Source organism: Ursus maritimus, unplaced genomic scaffold (assembly GCF_017311325.1).
Source record: "Ursus maritimus isolate PB19 unplaced genomic scaffold, ASM1731132v1 scaffold_15, whole genome shotgun sequence".
Taxonomy (NCBI): domain Eukaryota; kingdom Metazoa; phylum Chordata; class Mammalia; order Carnivora; family Ursidae; genus Ursus; species Ursus maritimus.
The window spans coordinates 43638417-43653466 of NW_024423897.1; positions in this window are offsets into that span (position 1 = coordinate 43638417).

Consider the following 15050-nt stretch of genomic DNA (forward strand, 5'->3'; position numbering starts at 1 on the left):
TTACATACAGGCTGGGAGTGAATAATGGGATTAAAAGTGGAGAAAATTGGAGAAAAAAACCTCCACTTCTCAGCAAGTCACATATAGATTACCAATTTGTGCAGGTATGTGAGGTATATTCAGATATTGTTCTCTCTTTCTTTTTTTCATACTTCAAATCACTTTAATGTTAATCATGTACATCAGAAACAAGATGGTATTAAAAAGGGCCAGAGAGAAACAATCTCTTTTACAAAGAAACAACAATTAGATTGAGGGTAGACTTTTTCAAAACAATGGAATCCAGAAGACAGGAAAAGAACACCTTCAGAGAACTGAGAGAAAATAACTCTCAACCTGGAACTGTGTACCATCAAAACAAGTTTTCAAGAAAAATGGTGCAAAAAGAACATTTATAGGCTAGCAAAAACAGAACATTTGCTATCAAGAAATCTGTCCTAAGACACTTATAAAGGATGTTTTTTTAAATTTTTATTTTAAATCCAATTAGTTAACATACAGTGTTATATTAGTTTCAGGTGTACAATATAGTAATTCAACACTTCCATACATCACCTGGTGCTGATCACAGATATTTTCTCTGTAATACTATGTTTTCCTAGTCAAGCACACGAGTGACTACTTAAATTTTGTAACTGTCATACAGTAAAGGTTTAAACATTCATAAAGCATTTGTATAATTTCACTAAGTTTATTCCTGGATGCTATATTTTTATTGATACCTTCAAGAATATTTACTATTTCTGATTTGCTGCTAATTATATCCTATATAAAAACTATGATTGCAGCTAATTATCTCTCCTTTTGTCAGAATGCAATTGGAAACTGTTATCATTACTATTTTTATTTTAAAAATTTATTTGATTTTGACCTTGGGACCTAGCAGAGAGAAACAACATATTTCATGAGCTTTAAAAATAAAATTGTATTTTTTATTATTAAAGATACATTTGATTTATATTTCCTTGATCAATTTGTCATTTGATTTACCATGGGTTCAAAAAAAAACAGGTCTGACTGACTAAGAATTTATTTCTTTAACTATCTCCATATAGTTTCTGTATATTTACATTTCCATTTTTAAGTGTATAAATTATGTGACATAAGAACTCTTTTACTCTTTGGATCATGCTTTTAGTTTAAACATTTCTGAAACACTTTCTCTTAGATGCATCTCTGCCATGAATATATATGGATGAACTATGTTATTTAGCTAATCTTAAAGTCATCCTTTTTCTTTGCAAATTTACATTTATCCCATTTATATTAGTTAGAACAGCAAATATATTTAGTCTGAAACTTTTAGCGTATTTTTACGTGAATTTTATTTTAATGCTCTGGGGTTTTTCTACTTCAAGGTTTATAAATTATTTTTTCTCTCTGTGTAATGTTTGTACTTAGTATTTGATAAACTTCAAAGTTTGTACAACATATCCATATTTGTGTAACATGCAGCCATGTATATTTCTGATTCCCAAATTGGGATTGGAACTATTGGCTTTTGTTACAAATAATACAAAAATTGATAAACTTGTGCTTTTCCTTTTACATCTTGATTCAATTTTGTTTTTACTTTAATTTTCCTGATCATTAATTTTAGGATGATAATTAACAAATATTCATAGTAAATCTAAACAAATTTTTAAAAATATTTTTTAACTTATTATTGTTTTCCAATGTAAATTCTTGCAAAAAAGGTAAGATTAGTACCACTGCACTTCACAGCCCCATTTGAGTTCTCCTGCATCTCCCCACCCTTCTTTCTTATTTTTGCTTTCACTCTTTTTTATTATAACATTAGTTTTTTGTTGTCCATGACATTTTCCTATGATAAATGTTTCTCTCCATTATTTAACCTTGGTCCTCTATGTTAAGGTGCCCAGTACTCAGCACCAGGTGACTTATCCTGGGTTATCCATGGATATATTAGTTAGCTAGATTTTATTATCATGCAGATCTCTTTGTTTTTAAAGAAACCTTCACTGGTGCTAGGTTCTTGAATACATGAGAGTATCTCCTCTTTGCTTCTGTACTTCAATAAAAATTGCTTTGATATAAATTTCTTCACTCACACTTTCTTGCCTTGAGAATTAAATTTGTTCTTTTCTTTTGACATTGTGAGTCCAGCCTGCTTACTGATTCTTCCCTCTTATTATCACCAACAGCAACACCAGGACCACATCACTTACCACACACAAATCCACACAAACACATTCTCTGCATGCACTCAATTGTTTCAGTCAATTTTTTCATTATTCACTTATTTCAGATCTTAGCAACTTCACTAGGATATTACTCAATATTAATATTTCTGTATGTATAAAATGTATGAAATGTGATTACCCTTTCAGTTTAGATTCCTGGTGTTTGTTTATAACCTTGTATGTTTCCTTCCTCTCTGTAAAGTTTTTCAAGGATAACCACTCTTAATTTGGGTCATACTGAGTTTGTAATTATTTTAACTTTCTAATTATGCTACTGTCTTTTATTTTTTTTATATTCAGTACAACAATGAAACAACACTCTTCTCAGTCACTTATTTTATTCTTGCCATATGTATTTATTTTACTCAAATATCAGTTATAGAATTCATTAGTGAAAATGTGTTCCCTTATTTTGTGAGAATTGCTTCATTGTTTTTGATCATCTACTGTTATCAGTGAACAGTGAAATGCCATTTTAATTTATCTCACTCATAAGTGACACAATTTTATTTTCTCTGTAAGGTTTAGTATTTCTGTTTACAACTGGCTTCTGATATTTCTCAGTGATATCATTTGGTGGATTTCATTTCCTTTCACCTATCTTGACATTTATTGGTACCTTCAATCTAGTAGCATATGTCCTTTAGCTGCAAAAACTGTTGTATTATTTCTTAGGAAAAATAATTTTCTACATTTTTGTTGTTGCTATCACATTCTGGAATACATACAATTTTCAGAACTTCTGGACCAATTTTAAAGTATATTACTTTTCTCTCAAGCTACCTTTTTGTTCTAGCTTTTGCTATATTTTTTCAACTTTATATTACAATCTTGCTATTAAATATTTTTTCTCCAAAATTATCTGTGATGTTAAGGCCTAATTTTATTCTCTTCATTTTATATCATATTCTGATATAGTTTGATTAATAAAATTTCTTTCCAAATGCTTATATTTGGTCAATCCAAACTTTTTTCAAGTGTTCTTCTGAATCTTTTATTTTTCCTACATTCCCTAGAGTTTTATTTTTAATATATATGCATTATTAACCACTCTCAGTTTTGGAAATTCTCTTCAATTGTCTAAGGATCTCTGATTCACAGGTTTGAGTGGAAACTTCAAAATTCCATGGAAAGCTCTTTAAACATGGTGGCCTAAGGTAGCATTTTTCTTTAAGTTTTATTTCTCTAGAGAAAAGAAAAAGAAAGTTACCAAATGTGCTGCCATTACATTCAATGCCCACTACATTTCTTTACAGAAATAGAACACAGGGGTATGTGGTTGTGTGTGTATGTATGTATGTATGTTATGTGTGTATGTGTTTGTGTGTGTGTGCTTGTGGGGGCAAGGACACAGAGACAGAGAGAGACAGACATGGTAGGACAGGAATAATAATGGAAGCCAGGATTTTACTCTGCATCATTTCATGGCAAAAATGAAAAAAATGATAAAAGTTTGTAATTACACCTACAATCTAATTTCAGAGGAAAATTAGCAACAGTGTCAAAAAAAGAGTGTTTTATTTTCTGTACTGTTTCATTTAATAAAGTGTGTTTTTGTAACTGGTAGAATTAACATTTCTCCAAATCTAGACATGGTTTCTTCATGTAAAAGTTTTTTGTAGTTTATAAGTCCAACGTACTTTGATATATTTTTTGCCTTAAATTCTGCTTCCAGAAAGTATCAATGACTTAATTTTTCAGTTTTTAAATCAAAAATTTTAAGTCAAATATATTTTTAAAATGTCTGCCTGAATGACATAATGTAAACCTACTCTTCCAGCTGTCTCACCTGGGTTGTCTTTATTTCATTGTGGATATATTTGTAATATATTGGATGAAGTAGTAGTTTTGATTAAGCAGATCAGTTCTCAATACAGAATTATAGTCAAATCTTTCACACAATGTCAAAGAAAACAAATTTCCCTATCGATGCGTGAACTGCAGATACTTACATGCAAAACCAAGTTTTTGCTGTATGGTTGTCTGGAAAATTTGTGATATTGTATCATTTTAAATGCTTTCAACTTGGAAAAGCAATCAAACTACTGAGGTACAGAGCAAAAGATCTGCTTAATAAATATCTGAAAGGCAGCTGTATTTTCAGAAACAAAAATATCATTCTAAATTAAACCATATACAAGATGATTACAAAATAGAAGGATAGGAGGTAATAGGGCTAATTTATGTATCAGTGGTGATTTTTTTTCTCAAATTAATTGGATAGAGCTACAAAAATTTAAACCAAAACATATGACATTAAAAAAGAATTGTAGAGGGCACCTGGGTGGCTCAATCAGTTGAGCCTCTGCCTTCTCTCAGGTCAAGCCCACATCTGGCTTCCTGCTCAGCAGGGAGCCTGCTTCTCCCTCTCCTCCCCACTTATGCTGTCACTATCTCTGTCTCTGTCTTTCTCTCTCTCTCAAATAAATATTAAAAATAAATAAATAAATAAATAAATAAATAAATAAATAAACAGCTGTAGAATGAACACTGTATAAACCTCCTCCTCAGTCTTAAGATTCTTGTGCTAGCCTTCCTCTTCCACCTTAGGTTAACAGTGAGTAATAGAGGAGGGCTCTTCTATTAGAGTCCCTCTATTAGAGTCCTTCTATTAGTCTATTAGAGGACCCTCTATTAGAGGAGACTAAATGAGCTAAAAGGAAATAATTAGTGAAATGAAATAACAACTGATTTATTTCTTATCCTTTGAATCTATTTTTTGCAATTGTAGTTAAAAGTTCCTAAACGGTCTGTTAGCCTCATCTCATTCCAATTCACTGTACCTATAACCACCTGACTTTTAACTCTTTGTTTTAACCCTTCGTCACTATTTTTGCATGCTTCTCTGGTTTTATAGCAATAGTCATAATGATGAGGGAGCAGAAGGCTGGCGGAAGACAAAGCATAACTGGACGCGCTGCAACCTCCCTCCACCCCCCAATCCTGAGTGGGATATGTGTGACATTCTTCCAGGAACCTCCCAACAATCTTAATGTTAATGCCTTGCTGGAGAGGAAAAACAACCTTAACTTGACAATGGCAAGACCTTGTATTTTGTAGGTCCTCTTTAGCATATGAAAGTTCTTTTGAAACATCCCTTTTTCCTTACTTCCCCAACCCCATAGTATATAATCAGCCACCTCTCACAATCCTGGGGAGGCAGCTGTTTCTGTCCATGGGTCCTGTTCTCATGCTTTAATAAACCACCATTTTGCACCAAAGACGTCTCAAGAATTCTTTCTCAGCGGTCGGCTCTGGACTCTACCCCACTGAACCTCACCTATATTCCAAAACTACTCAATAAGGACTGGTACAGCTTTTCCCCACTATTTGAAAGTAGAGCATTCCTATGAAACCTTCCATAAGCTGAAATGGCATAAAGCAAAAGAAGTAATTACTATTTTGTAAAAGTGAAAATCCTCTTTGGATTTCTTTCAGTTAGTAAAAACAGGTACCAAAGTACGTCTTTCATAAAATTAAAGTGTGATAAATCGAAATTTCAGATAGCAGGAAAACCTGTGTGGAATCCCCATAACATTCAATTGAGAATGCCTTAATCATCAAATCATTAAATTCTCCAGCAATCACCCAGTGTGGTAGGCAGAATAATGGCCTCTCTAAAACATCCACATCATTATCTCCAGAAATTATGACTATGCTACCTTGAATGGAAAAAAAGGATTTGTAGATATGATTAATTGAAGTATCTTAAAATTGAGCGATTATCTTGTATTATCCAAGCAGGCGCAATCTAATCCCATGAATCCTTAAAAGGTAAAGAACCTATGCTGGCTGTGATGAGAGAGAAATATGACTACAAAAGAATGGTCACAGAGATAAAAGGTTGCTAGAGGAAGAAGAGAGATGAAAGAGAAGATGAACCAAGGAAGTTAGGAAAGGGAAGGAAATGAATGTATTGCAATCTCCCCTACAGTCTCCACAAAGGAATGCAGCCCTGCTGATAAACTGATTTTAGCCCAATGGGTCCATGTCAGACTTCTGACATATAAAAGCTGTAGGAGAGTAAATGTATGTTGTTTTAAGCTAATAAATTTTGGTAAATTTGTTAAAATAGCAAAAGGAAACTTGGTATCCAGAAAAATGTTTAAAAAGTAATCTCTTGATTCTTAGTGAATGAAGCTTTGAAAATAGTCTTATGATTGGTTTTGGGTCTTTTCAATGTTTTTCTCTTTCCCTGAATTTACTAATCATATCTATAAGCCTAGCACTGAGCATAGCAAGAGAAAGTCACCAAGAGTTGAGTAAAATAATCAACGAAGGAATTAACAATATGCATTTGATTTTGTAATTATACTTTAAATACTTTAAAAGTTAACATAAATTATTTGAGTTAAAAAATTACTCTTCAGTAAACGTCTCCTCCATTATACCCCTTTGATTTTGATGACAATAAAATTGTGTATCAACATCATCCAAAGATTCTGATACATGATTGAATCTGACCATTTGGTGGCAACGGCCAGAGACTAGAAATAGAGGCAAGTAGACCAACAGTTAGAAAAAGACTCCTGAGCTGAGAATAAATTATTTGGAATGTATGCAAAAAATAGGAATGTGGACACAGGTAAAACAACATCATTTGATTTGGTGGAAAGAATAAAGAAACAGGTATCAGAGGAAAGAAGTTCTAATCCCAAATCCGTATCTGTCACTTTCAGCTCAGTGACCTTGAGAAAATTTCTTAAATTTTCCCTGCATGTCTGTTTTTTCATATACAATATGAGGAATTTGCATTAGAAGGACTTTGTGACTCTAATTTTGTTTCCTTGAAATTCTCATTATTTTAAGAGTTAAATTTGATAACAAAAGACATAAGACATGTAGGTGTCAACACTCACATGAGAGGGGCGCCTGGGTGGTGCAGTCGTTAAGTGTCTGCCTTTGGCTCAGGGTGTGATCCCAGCGTTCTGGGATCGAGCCCCATATCCGGCTTCTCCGCTAGGAGCCTGCTTCTTGGAGCCTGCTTCTTCTTCTCCCACTCCCCCTGCTTGTGTTCCCTCTCTCGCTGGCTGTCTCTCTGTCAAATAAATAAATAAAATCTTTAAAAAAAAACCAAAAAACCCCCCAAAAAAACCACTCACATGAGAAAGGCATTTCATCATCAATAAGAGGCTAGTAGAAAATTTTCATGCACATTATCACATTTCTCATGAACTTCATTTCCTGGGTTAACCTGATAGGGATGCTCTTGGCTCATACATAATTTTGCTTCCTTAGTAAATAATCTTAATGTTTACAACCTGACTGTTCTCTCTTACATGTTGCATGGCACACTTTTCCACTCTGACCTCTTCATGTGGTGGGAGTTCGTCAAGAGACTCAGACACCAGATACATAAACATTTCAGAAGAAATGTTCTGAGTTCACAAAATAGTGAAATTTTTTATTTATTTTGCATTGAAGAAATGTTCTGAGTTCACAAAATAGTGAAATTTTTTATTTATTTTGCATTGAAGAAATGTTCTGAGTTCACAAAATAGTGGAATTTTTTATTTGTTTTGCACTGAATCATTGATTTGTGTATAAATCCTAACATTTTATAATATAATTTCACACCCCCAAAATATGCAATGTTATTCTTAACATAAAATTTTAGTTTATATTATAGAGCTAAATATTTATCTATACAGAGCTTCTCTGTATTATTTGTTAAATTCTTTTGTTCAGATTCTAAGTAGTGTTGGCATTGTGAATGCTGTTTTATTTTTAATAATGGTTGATTATTGCTGGTGAAGATTACATGGTGTTCTATGTAGCAATGCTGATAAACTTTCTAATCAGTTTCTATAACTTCTCCATTGTTTTTTCTATATAGATAATTACATTACTAATAATTGCAGGTTTATTTCTTCTCTTAAAATATTTCTGCTTCTTATTTCATTTTACATTTTTGTAGATTACACTAGCTCCTCTAGAGCAAATAGTAAAAAGCAGCAATAATAGTTAATAATGGCTGGTCTACTTATCTTTGTTTTTCTCTTGTTCATACAACATTTGCTGTAGACTATTTATATTATCTTTAACAACCTGAGAAAATGCTTTTGTTTCTAAATTGATGAGTTTTTTGAAATAAATATATATATAAATATATGCACAAACATATATATATGTTTTGAACTTATTTTTGAAATAGAAATAGAAGGGAACTTTATCTTTTCTGTTTATATTGAAATAATCCCCTAATTTTTAATTTATCTAGTGATAAATTAAATTATATTGACAGATTATTTATTATTGAGTCATTATTTCTTTGGACAAATTTTGCTTTAATCCTGCCTCAGATATTCTTATAAATGTATACATTTTAGAAATACTATTTACTAATTTCATTTTTTACATCGATTTTTATTTTATTTTATTAAAATTACCTTTTAATTTTCTTTTTTAAAATTAATATGCTGAGATAACTGTAGAATCATATTTTGAAAAATAATACAAAAAGGGTTTTTTTTTTGTAGCCTTTACTATTTCTCCTAGTGGTAACATCTTGTAAACCTATAGTACGATTTCACAGTCAGGATATTGCTATTGATAAAGTCAAGACACAGAATATTTTTATTATCCGATAGATCCTCCATATTGCTCTAGGATAACCACATCTAGTTGTCTCCAACCTCCGATCCCTAGAAACCAATAATCTGTCTTCCATTTACAAAATTTTGTCATTTCAAGAATCTTATAAGGTGGAACCATGCAGTATGTAATCTTCTGAGATTCATTTTTTTTCATTCAACATAATGCTCCAAATATTCGACAGGGTTTATTAAGCTTGTATCAGGAGTTTATTCTTTTTTTTGCTAGTTAGTATTCCATTGTAAGACAGTTTGTTTTAACTAATCACCTGTTGAAGGATATCTGGGTTGTTTCCACTTTTAGGCTATTAAAGATAAAGCTGCTAAACGTCTATGTACAAGTTTTTGTGTGAATCTAAATTCTCATGTTTTAGGACAAATGTTAAGGAATTCAATATTGGTTCATCTGTTAGGTGCAGGTTTAGTTTTTTGGCTGACCATCTTAACATTTCCACATATGATGATCCAGGTTTACTGTATCCTTGTCACCATTTGGGTTGTCTTTGTTTCTTATTTTAGACATTCTGATAGGTGGGTAAAAATTTGTATTTTCCTAATGTCTAATGTTGTTGAAAATCTTTTGATGTGTTTATTTAAGACGTACACATCCTCTTTTATGAAATGTCTCTTCATGTATTTTGCCTATTAAATAATCAGAAATTTCTATTATTGAATAACAGAAGTTCTTAACATCTTCTAGATACTAACGTTTTGTTAGATATGTGGTTTGAAATATTTTCTCTCATACTATTGCTTGCCATTTCAACTTCTAACAGGGTCTTTCATAGAGCAAAAGTCTTTTTTTTCTTTCTTTTAATTTTACTGCAGTCCAGTTCATCAAATTTTCCTTTTGTGGACTGTGTTTTTGTTATCACATTTTTATCACATTTAACAATTCTTTATGTAGTCATAGATCCAAAAGCTTTTCTCCTAGTTTTCTTTTTCCTCTAGGTTTTATTTTTTTAATAAATATTTTATGGTTTTAAATTTGCCATTGAAGTACATGATACATTTTGAAGTAGTTTTTTGTACAAAGTGTGAGCCCTGTTGTGTGTCTATTTGTGGTTTATTTATTCTGTACCGTTTTTCTATAGATCTATGCATCATCAATATCACACAATCTTGATAACTCTATATAATAATTCTTGAAATCAAATAGACTACTGATTCCTCTGTCTTCATTTTAAAGTTTCATTTAGGTTGTTACAAACACATTAACTATTAATTATATGAAATATATTTCTATATACAAAATACATATTCCATTATATTTTAATTAACATATTTTAATTTTGGTATCACAAACTCATGTTAGTATATACAAATACAATTGATCATTGTATATTTATCATGTATCCTGTTAAGTTGCTAAACTCAGTTATTATCTATAGAAGTTAGAAATATTAGTTTTGTAGATTCCTTGGGATTTTCTACATAAAAAATCATGAATCTACAGATAAGAACAGTTTAATTTTTACTTTCTGATACAGAAAACTTTAATGTTCCCTCCCCCCCCCTTTTTTTTTCTTTTGGCCTTCTTGCTTTAGCTAAAATTTCCAGCATTACATTAAATAAGAGTGTTGACAGTGGACATCATTGGCTTGTTCCCATTTTCTATTGGTTTGTTCTAATTCTAATGGAAGAAAGCATCTAGTCCCTTACTAAATGTGATATTAACTATATTTTTGTAAATGTTCCTTACAAAGTTGAGGAAGTTGTCCTTTACTCCTATTTTCTGAGATCTTTTCCTTGAGGTGTTGAGTTTTATCAATTTTTCATATCATTTGATATGATCATGTGATTTTTTTCTTTAGTTAATATGGTAAAATACATCGATTGATTTTTTAATATTAACCAAACTGTATCTCTGCAATAAATCTCACTTGGTCATGGTGTATAATGTTTTTATATATTATTGAGTTCTATTGGCCAACATTTTGATAGGAATTGTTGCATGTACATCCATGAGGATACTGTCTTCTATTTTTCTTCTTTTTTTTTTTTTAAAGATTTATTTATTTATTTATTTGACAGAGAGAGAGAGACAGCCAGCAAGAGAGGGAACACAAGCAGGGGGAGTGGGAGAGGAAGAAGCAGGCTTCCAGTGGAGGAGCCTGATGTGGGGCTTGATCCCAGAACGCCGGGATCACGCCCTGAGCTGAAGGCAGACGCTTAACGACTGCACCACCCAGGCGGCCCTCTTCTTTTATTCTGTGTGGTTTTTGTATCAAGGTAATAGTAGCTTCATATAATAAGTAGGAAAGTCTCTCCTCCCTTTCTATTTTCTGTTTTAATGTATTTTTTAAATGTTTGCAGTTACCACAGGGCCCAACATTCAGAAAAGCCCCACACTTAAGTTTAATGCTCTGGCTGTCACTTTCTCAAAATTAGCAATAAATTTGGGAACAAGGGTTCCAGGATATTCATTTTGCATGGAGGCCCCACAAATTTTGTAGCCAGTCCTATTTGTGATGGATAAGCATGATTACTGATGAAGAAAAAACTGACTCATATTAAAATATGTAAGACTTCCAAAAAAAGAAAATGGATAACTCATTTCTTAATTGGCATTGATTTGCAATAAATGACACATTTGAAAAACATTCTTTGGTATTTATTAATTTCATATTTATTGCATATCCATAAAATTATAGAGCTGCTCTATGTGTCTTCCCTTATTGATTTTAACAAAAATATAACAACATTGATAGTAGATACTTTAATTTGCATATTTAATTATGCATGGATTAGAAAATAACTATTGAGAAGAAATAGTAGTTTGAGTCCACATTAATGTATGAATTTTCTCATTATAATAAAATTTAATTATAAGTTTGAATTACTGATTTCTTGCTTGGGTAAACTAATTCCTCCATTACCAGTGGCAATGCAAACATATCATAATTAGAGGATAGAACTAGGTAATGGAGATGTGTCTCATCAAATAATTATACCTCTCAGTTTGATGGATCTTAAATGAGGATGGAGAAAATGATATCAGTTACAACAATATATTTTATTTGCTTAATTTCCTACTTACAAATTTGTGAATACTCTAGGTTATGTTATGTGAATGCTTTTCTTCTCAATTATTCAGGTGATTAAAGGAGAAATAAATATATTAAGGTGATAGTAACATTAATTTTAAAAATATAAATCTTGTAAGTTTATACTTTAAAATTAATGTTAAGATGATGTCAGTAAGATGATGTAATAAGAAGTCCACATTACTTATCCCTCCCCGACAGGACACATAATTTGTTGGCCATCCACAGAAAAAAAAATGTGCCTTTGTGAGAGCATTGGCCCCCAAGCAGGAGGTTGCAAAACCCTGGTAGAACCCAAGATTAAGGAGGGTCACTTTGTGAAGGCAGGCCTACACTTTGGTGGCAGGACAGCTGATTGTAGTGTTGTCTGAAAGCAACCTCATCTTTCTATCGACTCTGCTACAGTCCCACTTGTTCATGGTCCTCTGACCAGCCCAATCCAGCAAGGGATGTGGGAGTAGCCTCAGCTGATAACATACTCTGGTAACAAACCCACCTCTACACTTTGGAGCAGCAACATAACCTAGCTCCATCCCTGCTGCACTCTGGTCCCATGGCTGCTCCCACCAGGCTGAGAATCTGGGAGAAGAAGGTCTTTATTTGCCAAAAAAAAGTGCTTAAGGACTAAAACAAGTATCTGCTTCTTCAAATGCACAGACGACAAAAACACAAGGCCACACATATTATGAAGAATCAGGCAAACGTGACATCACCATAGGAAATGACTATTATATCTTTACATTTGAATTTGTACAATTTTGTCTATTCTTTTTTATAAGAAATTACAATTGAAATACATATACTTTCTACTGCAATTTACACCACATCATACAGTTTATGAATATAAATAACTACTATATGCTTATCAGAGTGATTAATAGGCAAGAGAATATGTGTTTTAATTCTCTGTTTTATTTTATGAACTATTCATAAGTCACCATTTGGTTATGCAAAAAGATGATTACAATAATGATGATAACAATAAAAATATATTCAGTTAAAAATATATATATTCAGTTAAAAAAAAAATATATATATATACACACACTCAGTTTGCAATATGCCAGTAAGTGTGCTATGGATTTTGAGTATGGGGTATAATTTCACTCTCAAATAAACCCATGTGTTATTATTATCTCAATTTTACACTTTAAGTACCTAAAACCTATTAAATAAATTTCTATAACATTAAATCTATTAAATAGAATAAATAATATTACTCAGCTTTTATGTAGTTAGAAACCAGATTATTTAATGTAAGAGGCATGCTCTTAGCTACTTCATTTGTTTACACTTAGTGGGACCTTTCCTTAAAAGCTATTTCATAATTTTTAAAAAGATATATTTTCTCACTTAAAAATATTGTCTTTCTTGTCATGTAACTCATAAAATAATATATATCTTTTTCTTAAAACATTCACTCTACTCAAATAAAAATCAGCCTCAATCAGATTTTTTGAAGAACAAAGAAATCGCCAGCTGCTAAACATAGTCTTTCAGGAAGTATCAAAGTAGCATAACAGATGTATATTATGTCATCACAATGTGTCTGGTGTCTGGTTGTGGTGTGTGTATGGTTTTTGTTTGTTTGTTTTTGCCAGAACAGCCTCTGAAATAACATTTACATGTAATGGTTTATAAGGTAGAACAAGTTCCCTTTTCTGAAAGTTGAATATTTTATAAGTACACATTTTATACCCATGCCTTTTTTTTCTTGGTATCTTGATTCTTTTTAATAGACAGTACACTATCCCCTTAAGATTAAGATACAGTTTTAGTTATTAATCAGAATCTAACATGGAAACAATGAATTAGCTCAGGGATATAAGAGGAAATCTAGAAAAAGTTATTGCATGCATTATTTGGCTCCTATGCCATTTCCCTATGACTTAAAGAGAAAGTAACTTTCCCTACCCAACACTCACACACAAATATAAAAGAATTTTAAAATCTGCCTGGCCATCCATGCCTTAGTAAATATAGCTTATGTATGTGAGAGCCATGTGGGAAATTAAGATTGATTTTGAGTTTGATTATTTGAAACAATGAAGAGATGAATCTTAATTGATGTAACTATATAACTCATAGAAGTATTAATAGAAAGGCAGAAAAGTGAATCAATACTTCAAGGAGATATTAAATTAATATATCAGAGGACGTACATACAAATAAAAGAACACTAAACATTGTCAAAATTTATAGAGTTTAGAAAACTTTCCAGGCTATCACATAAAAAAGTTTAGCATTATAAGACCAACTCAGTACAGCAGTGGCAATTATTCCCTTTAGATATAAAATAATTGAGGGGGAAGAAAAGCTGATAAAAGAATTTTTGTCTGACTCTACAGTTTTTATACCATTCTTATATTTTTAAAGGGGTATAATGGGCTTTAATAAACCACAAAGTGTGTGGTAAATTGTGGTAATTCTACAGCAAATTATAGCTCTATAAAAAATGGTGTTTTGAGAGCAAAAACCAAATTTGGACCTGAAATGAATCCCAAGAGACTAACACAGAACCCGCCACAGACTAGTCCTCAAAATATCTGTGCAGTACAGAACTAGAATAAATTCAAGACCGCAAATATCTAACCTTGTACCTATCCCATGAAATGATCAATCTATGGAAATTCTTTTTGGTCATATCTCATTTTATATAGCAATTGAGATATAATATTGTTACTATTAAGACATAGCATACTTCTTTGCCTCTAGAAAATAAAACCAGCCAAAAATAACATGAACATTCAGAATTGTCCTCAGGTTTTAAAATCACATTAAAACTAATTACTAGGAACTTGAAATCGCAAGTGAATACACTGTGATAGTATGGAGTCAAGAAAAAGGATAGTTGATAACATTTTTCCTTTCATAACTTTTTTTTTTAGCACACAGAAGAAATAAAGTGGTGACTCATTACACAAAATACTTTCAGATACAAACTGTTGTCTTGAAATAGCTTTTGTTTTTCCCTACAAGCATTGCCTGAGTCAAACAGTAAAAAAATAAAAATAAAAACAACACCAACAAAACCACCAAAATTTTAGAAGTGAAGTGGCCACAAATACAAATAACTTATTTAATAAATTTCAAGTAGAAGAACACAAGTAATTTGCTTTTCTTTGATGAAATTATATGTATTTAACTTAGTTTGATCAACATTTTCTGAAAGTCATTATATGAATAAAAAATGAGAAAAAAAAAAA